A 9,775-nucleotide genomic window follows, 5' to 3' on the forward strand; every position below is an offset into this window, starting at 1 on the left:
AAGCCCACTTGGTCATGATGTATGATCTTTTTAATATGTTATTAGCTTCTGTTTGCTAGAATTTTTTTGAGAATTTTTGCATCTATGTTCATCAGTGATATTGGCCTGTAGTTCTCTTTTTTTGTGGTGTCTTTATCTGGTTTTGGTATTAGGGTGATGGTGGACTCACAGAATGAGTTTTGGAGATTACCTACCTCTGCAAATTTTCTGGAAGAGTTTGAGTAGGATAGGTGTTAGCTCTTCTCTAAATTTGTGGTAAAATTCACCTGTGAAGCCATCTGGTCCTGGGCTTTTGTTTGTTGGAATATTTTTTTTATTATAGTTTCAATTTCCATGGTTGTGATGGGTCTGTTAAAATTTCCTGTTTCTTCTTGTTTCAGTTTTGGAAGGTTATATTTCTAAGAATTTGTCCATTTCTTCCAAGTTGTCCATCTTATTGTCATATACTTGCTGATAGTAGTCTTTTATGATCCTTTGTATTTCTGTGTTATCTGTTGTGGTTTCTCCATTTTCATTTCTAATTTTGTTGATTTGATTCTTCTGACTTTTTTCTTCATAAGTCTGGCTAATGGTTTGTCTATTTTATTTATCTTCTCAAAGAACTAGCTTTAAGTTTTGTTGATTTTTGCTATAGTCTCTTTCATTGATTTCTGCCTTAATTTTTATGAATTCTTTCCTTCTACTAACCCTGGGGTTCTTCATTTCTTCCTTTTCTAGTTGCTTTAGGTGTAGAGTTAGGTTCTTTATTTGACTTTTTTCTTGTTTCTTGAGGTAAGCTTGTATAGCTCTGATCCTTCCCCTTAGCACTGCTTTTACAGAGCCCCACAGGTTTTGGGTTGTTGTGTTTTCATTTTCATTCACTTCTATGCATATTTTGGTTTATTTTTTTATTACTTCTGTGATTTGTTGGTTATTCAGAAGCATGTTGTTTAGCTTCAAAATGTTTGTGTTTTTAATAGTTTGTTTTTTTTTCCCTGTAGTTCACATCTAATCTTACTGCATTGTGGTCAGAAAAGATGCTTGGAATGATTTCAGCTTTTTTGAATTTACCAAGGCTAGATTTATGGCCCAGGATGTGATTTATTCTGGAGAATATTCCGTGTGTGCTTGAGAAAAAGGTGAAATTCATTGTTTGGCGGTGAAATGTCTTATAGATATCAATTAGGACTAACTGATCCATTGTATCATTTAAAGTTTGTATTTCCTTGCTAATTTTCTGTTTGGTTGATCTATCCATAGGTGTGAGTGGGGTATTAAAGTCTGCCACTATTATTGTGTTACTGTTAATTTCCCCTTTCATATGTATTAACATTTGCCTTACATATTATGCTCCTATGTTGTGTACATATATATTCATAATTGTTATATTTTCTTCTTGGATTGATCCTTTGATCATTATGTAGTGTCCTTTGTCTCTTTTCATGGTCTTTATTTCAGAGTCTATTTTATCTGATATGAATATTGCTACTCCTGCTTTCTTTTTGTCTCAATTTGCATGAAATGACTTTTTCTAGCCCTTCACTTTCAGTCTGTATGTGTCCCTTGGTTTAAGGCGGGTCTCTTGTAGATAGCATATACAGGGGTCTTGTTTTTGTATCTATTCAGCCAGTCTTTTTCTTTTGGTTGGGCATTCAACCCATTTACATTTAAGGTAATTATTGATAAGTATGATCCCTTTGCCATTTACTTTATTGTTTTGGGTTCAAGTTTATAAGTCTTTTCTGTGTTTCCTGTCTAGAGAAGATCCTTTAGCATTTGTTGAAGAGCTGCTTTGATGGTACTGAATTCTCTCAGGTTTTGCTCATCTGTAAAGCTTTTGATTTCTCCTTCATATTTGAATGAGATTCTTGCTGGGTATAATAATCTGGGTTGTAGGTTTTTCTCTTTTATCACTTTAAGTATGTCCTGCCATTCCCTTCTGGCCTGAAGTTTCTATTGAAAGATCAGCTGTCATCCTTATGGGGATCCCCTTGTGTGTTATTTGTTGTTTTTCTCTTGCTGCTTTTAACATTTGCTCTATCTTCATTGATTTGATTAATATGTGTCTTGAGGTGTTTCACCTTGGGTTTATCCTGTTTGGGACTCTCTGGGTTTCTTGGACTTGGGTGGCTATTTCCTTCCCCATTTTTGGGAAGTTTTCAACTATTATCTCCTCAAGTATTTTCTCATGCACTTTCTTTTTGTATTCTTCTTCTGGGACTCCTATGATTCGAATGTTGGTGTGTTTAACAGTGTCCCGGAGGTCTCTGAGAGTGTCCTCATTTCTTTTAATTCGTTTTTCTTTTTTCCTCTCTGCTTCATTTATTTCCACTGTTCTATCTACCACCTCACTAATCCTATTTTCTGCCGCAGTTATTCTGTTGTTTCCCTCCAGAGTGCTTTTGATCTCAGTTATTGCATTATTCATTATTGATTGACTCTTTTTAATTTCTTCTAGGTCCTTGTTCAACATTTCTTGCACCTTCTCAATCCTTGTCTCTAGTCTATTTACCTGTAACTCCATTTTGTTTTCAAGATTTTGGATCATCTTTACTGTCATTATTCTGAATTCTTTTTTAGGTAGACTACCTATCTCCTCCTCTTTTGTTTGTTTTGGTGGGTGTCTATCATGTTCTTTTACCTGCTAAATATTTCTCTGCCTTTTCATTTTGTTTAGATTGCTATATTTGGTGTGGCCTTTCTGTAGGCTGGAAGTTTGTGGTTCCTCTTTCTTGTGGAGGTTGCTCCCTGTGGGTGGGGTTGGACTAGTGGCTTGTCAAGGTTTCCTGGTTAGCAAAACTTGCATCTGTGTTCTGGTGGGTGGAGCTGGATATCTTCTCTCTGGAGTGCAATGAACTGTCCAGTAGTGAGTTTTTTGGCATCTATGGGTTTGGTGTGTCTTTGGGCAGCCTGTATTTTAATGCTCAGGGCTGTGTTCCTGCATTGCTGGAGAATTAGCATGGAATGTCTTGCTCTGGAACTTCTTGACTCTTGGGTGGAGCTTGGTTTCAGTGTAGGTATGGAGGCTTTTGGATAAGCTCTTGTCAATTAATATTCCCTGGAGTCAGGAGTTTTCTGGTGTTCTCAATTTTGGATTTAAGCCTCCTGCCTCTGGCTTTCAGTCTTATTCTTACAGTAGCCTCAAGAGTTCTCCATCCATATGGCACAGATGATAAAAAAAATCTAGGTTAATGGTGAAAAGATTCTACACAGTGAGTGACACCCAGAGAGGTTCATCGAGTTACATGGAAAAGAGAAGAGGGTGGAGGAAGATAGAGGTGACCAGAAGAAGGGGAGTCAAAAGGGGAGAGAGCAATCTAGCCAGGAATCAGTTCCCTATGTGCTCTCCACAGTCTGGAACACCCAGAGAGGTTCACAGTTACATAGAGAAGAGAAGGGGTAGGGAGGAGATTGAGGTGACCTGGAGGAGAAAGGGGAGAGAGCAATCAAGCCAGTAATCACACCCCTAAGTAAAAATGGACACTGAAGATTAAAGTACTAAAGATTAAGATAGATTCTTAAAGGTACAAAATTGATAACAAATACCAAAAAGCAAAGATTAAAACTCTAGAGTAGAGGTTAGACCCTCAAAAATACAATATTAAAAATACAAAAAAAAGAATCACAAAAATTATAAGTATATATATATGAAATTTGCTTTAAAAATAGGGTATTTTGTTGCAAGGTAATAGTAGGTTATAAACATGAAAATTAAAGGAGTAATAAAGAACCTAAAAAGGAAAAAATTTTTCAAATGATAATAGTAAAATTATATCTAGGAATTTGTCTGGAGCTGTTGGGGGCAGTGTGGGGTCAGTTCAGTTTCAGATAGTTCCTTGTTCCAGCTTATACTTCTTCTCAAGGTCTATAGGCCCCTTCCAATGCTTAGTCAGTGCTGACTACAGGGTTTTAATCTGTTGCATCAGTCACTTCTAGAGCGGTTCCCTCTTCTTTATTTTGGCTTCCTCTGTCTGCAAGTCTCTTCAGTGTTTAATTTCTGCCCTGACACAAGGAGGCAAAGGTGGTCACTTATTTAGGCTCACTTATTCAGTTGTGTTGTGGGGAGGGAGGAACACTACAAATATCACTGGCATGCGTGGGGTGTGCTTGCAGTGTATGGACCACACTTGGGTTTGCTGCTCATGGTGTGTGTGCTTTCCCGGTCTATACTGCTCAGGCTCCAGGTTGCTCTGCAGGGGAACTGTCCAAAGTGGGCCCTGGGTTTCATGCACTTCTGGGAATGTCTTTTTATAATTTTACTTCTGCATAGTTTTCTTAGATATAGCTTTTTCTTTTAACATTTCAAATATATCATCCCACTGCCTTCTGGTCTCTGCTTTCTAATGAGAATTCAGTTGGCAGTATTATTGAAGTATCCTTGTTTGTGATGAATTATTTTTCTTTTGCTGATTTCAAGATTCATTGTCTTTTACTTTAGACATTTTGACCATGTTTTCTAGGTATGGGTCTCTTGAGTTTATCATATTTGGAATCTCTGAGCTTCTTGAATGTATAGATTCAAACAGTTCACCAAACTTGGCAAATTTTGTCATTACTTCTTATTCTTTCTCCCTCTTCTCTTTATCTGGACCTCCAATTATGTATGTTGGTAGGCTTAATGTTGTCTCTTGGGTCTTTGGGTCCTGTTCCTTTTCATTTGTCTTTCTGATTCTCAGTCTCAGATAACTGACCTATCTTCAAAGTCAATGATTTTTTTCTGCCTGCTCAAGTATGTGGGAGAAGGCAATGGCACTCTACTCCAGTACCCTTGCTTGAAAAGTCCCACGGAGGGAGAAGCCTGGTAGGCTGCAGTCCATGGAGTCGCTAAGTCAGACACAACTGAGCGACTTTACTTTCACGTTTCACTTTCATGCATTGGAGAAGGAAATGGCAACCCACTCCAGTGTTCTTGCCTGGAGAATCCCAGGGACAGGAGAGCCCGGTGGGCTGCTGACTACGGGGTCACACAGAGTTGGACACGACTGAAGCGACTTGGCGGTGGCGGCTCAAGTATGCTGTCGTGCCTCTGCAGGGCATTTTAATTTCAGATATTATACTTTTCAGCTCCAGAATTTCTGTTTTGTTCCTTTTAAAACTTTTTCTGTCTCCTGTTATTATCTTTCATTTTTTGAGACATCATTCTATTGGTTTCCTTTTGCTCATTGAACATATTTACAACTGTTGATTTAAATTCTTAGTCTAGTAAATCCAATGCCAGGGCTTTGTCTAGGATAGTTTCTATTAATATCTTTTTGGCTGTCAGTGGGTCATACTGTGCTTTTTTTGCTGACATATTTTTTGTTGAAAATTGGACATTTATAGTACTGTAGTATGTAACTCTAAAAGTTAGATGCCTCCTTCTCCAGGGTCTGTTGTTGTTCTTTATTTAGTGAATGATTGAGTAAATCATGGTGCTGCCACCAGATAGAATAGTAAGTGACTATTTAAGATGATAATTATGAAGTCAGTACACTATGTAAAATTTTAAAGATTATGTCAAATGAATAAAGTCTACATATAAAAATACAAGATGCATTAATACTGCTGCTGCTGCTGCTAAGTCACGTCTGACTCTGTGCGACCCCATAGACAGCAGCCCACCAGACTTCCCCGCCCCTGGGATTCTCCAGGCAAGAACACTGGAGTGGGTTGCCATTTCCTTCTCCAATGCATGAAAGTGGAAAGTGAAAGTGAAGTCGCTCAGTCGTGTCTGACTCTTAGTGACCCCGTGGACTGCAGCCTACAAGGCTCCTTGGTCCTTGGGATTTTCCAGGCAAGAGTACTGGAGTGGGGTGCCATTGCCTTCTCTGCATTAATACTAGAACTGGGTAAAAACAGAAATAAAGAGGAAAAGAAATGAATAGCAAAAGTGATAGTAATTGTATTATGATGATATTATAGGTGAGTTTCCCTTTGTACTTTCCAAGTTTTATATTACTTTTTGTGCTTTATTTTTCTTATCCATTATGGTTTATCACAGGATATTGAATATAGTTCCATGTGCTATACAGTAGGACCTTGTTGTTTATCCATTGTATATATATATAATAGTTTGTATCTACTAACCCCCAAATCCCAGTCCTTCCATCCCCTGCCCCCCTTTCCACCTTGACAATCAAAAGTCTGTTCTCTATGTCTGTGCGTCTGTTTATGTTACTTTTTGTGCTTTTAAACATTGGACATTTAATTTTAGTTTTTATTATGAAAGTAGTACGTGTTCATTGTTGAAATTCAAAACACAGTTTACAGAAGATTTCAAAGTGAAGAATAAGACTCTGTTTCTCTGGTAAAGAATCCACCTGCAATGCAGGAGACCCTGGTTCGATTCCTGAGTCAGGAAGAGAAGGATTAAGGCTACCCACTGCAGTATTCTTGGGCTTTCCTGGTGGCTCAGATGGTAAAGATCCACTTGCAATGCCAGAGACTTGGGTTCATTCCCTGGGTTGGGAAGATCCACTAGAGAAGGGAACAGATACCCACTTCAGTATTCTTGCCTAGAGAATTCCATGGACAGCGGGTCCTGGGGGCTTTAGTCCATGGGGTCACATAGAGTCGGACATGACTGAGTGACTTTCACTTTCTGAAGATTATTAGCCAATTATCATTCTTTCATGTAGCATTGTATATAGGATCATAATAATCCTTTATGATGTTCAACTTACAGAAAAGTTGGAAGAACAGTACAAAGAACTCCCACGTACCCTTCACCCATATTGTTCCATTGTTAACATTCTGCCATAGTTGTGCAGTGTGCATGCACGTGTTTGTGTGTGTGAACCATCATTATCATTAGGCTTTTTCTGAACCATATTTTTAGAACAAGCTGCAGACATCATGCTCCATCACCCCTAAATACTCTAATGTGTGCTTCTCAAAAATCAAGGACACTCCTGTACATAACTACCACATTGTCAAGCAAAAGGCCAAGCACATACAGGGAACTCTGCTCAATATTATGTGGCAGCCTGGAGGGAAGGAGAGTTTGGAGGAGAATGGATACATATATATGTGTGGCTGAGTTCCTTGGCTGTCTACCTGAAACTATCACAACATTGTTAATCAGCTATATTCCAATACAAAATAAATGTTTACTCAAAAAATAAAAATAAAAAAAGGTGAAGAAGGAGCAGGCAGAACATTCCAAGCAAATGAATTTGTGAGGGAGTTGGATTCAAATGTGCCAAAGTTCAGTTTGGAGAAGTTCATAATGCGAGGAATAGAAGAGGAAGCTGGAAAAATGAGCAGCAGTGGCACTGGAGAGACATACTAATCAAAGTAGTCTGAATTCTATCCTTGGGACAAGAGAGAGAGGAAACGCACTTTTAAACAGCTCTGTGGAGTACTGTGATTCAGTTGTAACTGATCAGGACCCTATGAGGCCTTCATAGAACAGACCCTCCCCCCCCCCCCCCCCCGCCACCTATGTCCTCCACCTGTCTTTTGCCTGTTTTTAGAAAACCTTTAGTCAAAGAATATTTAATGAGAGAAGTGAGAAAATGAAGAAAGAAAGGAAAACAGTCAGGCAAGACCAAATAATAATACTTTAGCCATTGACCAGTACTCTTGCCTGGAAAATCCTATGGACGGAGGAGCCTGGTAGGCTGCAGTCCATGGGGTCACTAAGAATCGGACACGACTGAGCGACTTCACTTTTACTTTTCACTTTCCTGCATTGGAGAAGAAAATGGTAATCCACTCCAGTGTTCTTGCCTGGAGAATCCCAGGGACGGGGGAGCCTGGTGGGCTGCTGTCTATGGGGTCGCACAGGATCAGACATGACTGAAATGACTTAGCAGCAGCAGCAGCAGCCATTAAACAAAGTCAAGGACCTTTAGTTCTTCTTCAAGGACTATAGATAATATTCTGAACCATGTCCTTTGAGCTGTTTTGCAGATTTTGAAATCCCCTCTAGTATGCTACTCACAAGCATGTAGTCCTCTAGGCTGGTTGGAACCAGAAGTTTGATGATGCTGACATCCAATTACCCCACCACCAACCCATCCATGAGCTGATCATGCCGTTTCTTGAACACTATAAGACTCCTCACTGTCCCCTCCAGGACGGGACACACAGTCTGAGGGCAGGAGCCCACTGTGGCCCTCTTTTCCTGGCAAAGCAATAAAGCTACTTCTTTTTACTTTACCTCCCCACTGCCCAAAAAAGGCCAAGCACCAGAGTGCCTAATTGGGCTTGTAAAATACAAACAACACCCGCTTTTTAGATAAAGATAACTGCAGCACCAGTTGCGGGACACTCCACTGCCAAGGACCCCCCTCTAGACTGCGTCTCAGGAGTTTATATTCTGTAGTTATACTCTGACTGGCACAGGGCTCAGAGACTCATACATCACCAGAATCCAGAAGACAAAGAAAAACTGTCCCAGGACAGCCTCCCAGGGGAGAAAAGGTGAGAGGGAGACAGACTCACAAACAGCCCATCCTAATGTTTCAGCTGGATCACAAGACATCCTGCCAAGACCCAGATAAGTCATAACTTGAGCTCTGCTTGAACAGATACATAGAAGGTCATGAGGGCACTTCGGTAGGCCAATTCTCTACATCTTCATCACTGACTTGTCACATACCCAACTAGGAATTCTCAGGAGCGTAGGTCACCCCATCAAGTATACTGTAATTAATTGTACTGATAGAGGCTTATACCCAATCCACACAGGACCAGACTGACTATGACTGATTCTCTAGTATTATAATCAGGCCCACTTGGAGGACAGACTTCAGCCAGGCTCCCCACTGGGAAGTAAGCCAGTTAAACATCTCATTGATTCAGGCACAGTAATGGATTTTGCGGCTGCACATACCCTGCCTTGACAAACCAGCAGGAAGTCCAGGACATCATCATTACCACTTACACTGAAGAATATAGAATGGTTTGTGTACGACAGGTATAGGCATGCCTTTCTGAGAAATGGAATTATTTCCTGCCATTATCAATAAATGAAGGCTGTCACAGTCATCAGCAATTGCAGCCACCACATGGTGAGCTGATGAGCCCTGAGGGAACTCAGGAAGGAAAGAACACCCGCCATCCAGCAGCCTGCAGACTACAGCCACTCCCAATGGTGAGCCCTGAGGAAACTCAGCATAAAAAAAACACAGGATACTGGCCTCAGATAGCTGAGGTGCACATCAAAGGAATGATCTCAGTGAGCCCAGACTCTTGCATCTTCCCATATATAGAAAAGCACCAAATTCCTTGAGATAGCTAGGTGTTTTTTTGTTTGTTTGTTTATTGTTAACAGTAATCTTTTGTTCCTACTACCTGTCCCTTGTTGCAAAACTTCTAAATAACCTGGCTTTTGTCTCCTACCACCTGCCTCCTTGGATCACTTCTCTCAGGGTTACTTGAGATGCTACCTCCTGAGCTTAAGTCCTAAAAATTTCTGTCAAATAAAACATAACTCTCAACTTTTATGTGTATATCTTTTGTGTATATATATTTTCAGTCAGCAATTCATGTAAGAAATTATAGCAACCTCAGCACCAGCATTTTGTTGAGCTGGGGGTCAGAGTCCAAAATTTTTTTTTTGGCCACGCCATGCAGTTTTCATACTGTTCATGGGGTTCTCAAGGCAAGAATACTGAAGTGGTTTTCCATTCCCTTCTCCAGTGGACCACATTGTGTCAGACCTCTCCACCATGACCCTCCCGTCCTAGGTGGCCCCACATGGTATGGCTTAGTTTCATTGAGTTAGACAAGGCTGTGGTCCATGTGGTCAGAGTAGCTAGTTTTCTGTGATTATGGTTTCAGTGTATCTGCCTTCTGATCCCCTCTCGCA

The sequence above is a fragment of the Budorcas taxicolor genome, chromosome X (assembly GCF_023091745.1).
Source record: "Budorcas taxicolor isolate Tak-1 chromosome X, Takin1.1, whole genome shotgun sequence".
Taxonomy (NCBI): domain Eukaryota; kingdom Metazoa; phylum Chordata; class Mammalia; order Artiodactyla; family Bovidae; genus Budorcas; species Budorcas taxicolor.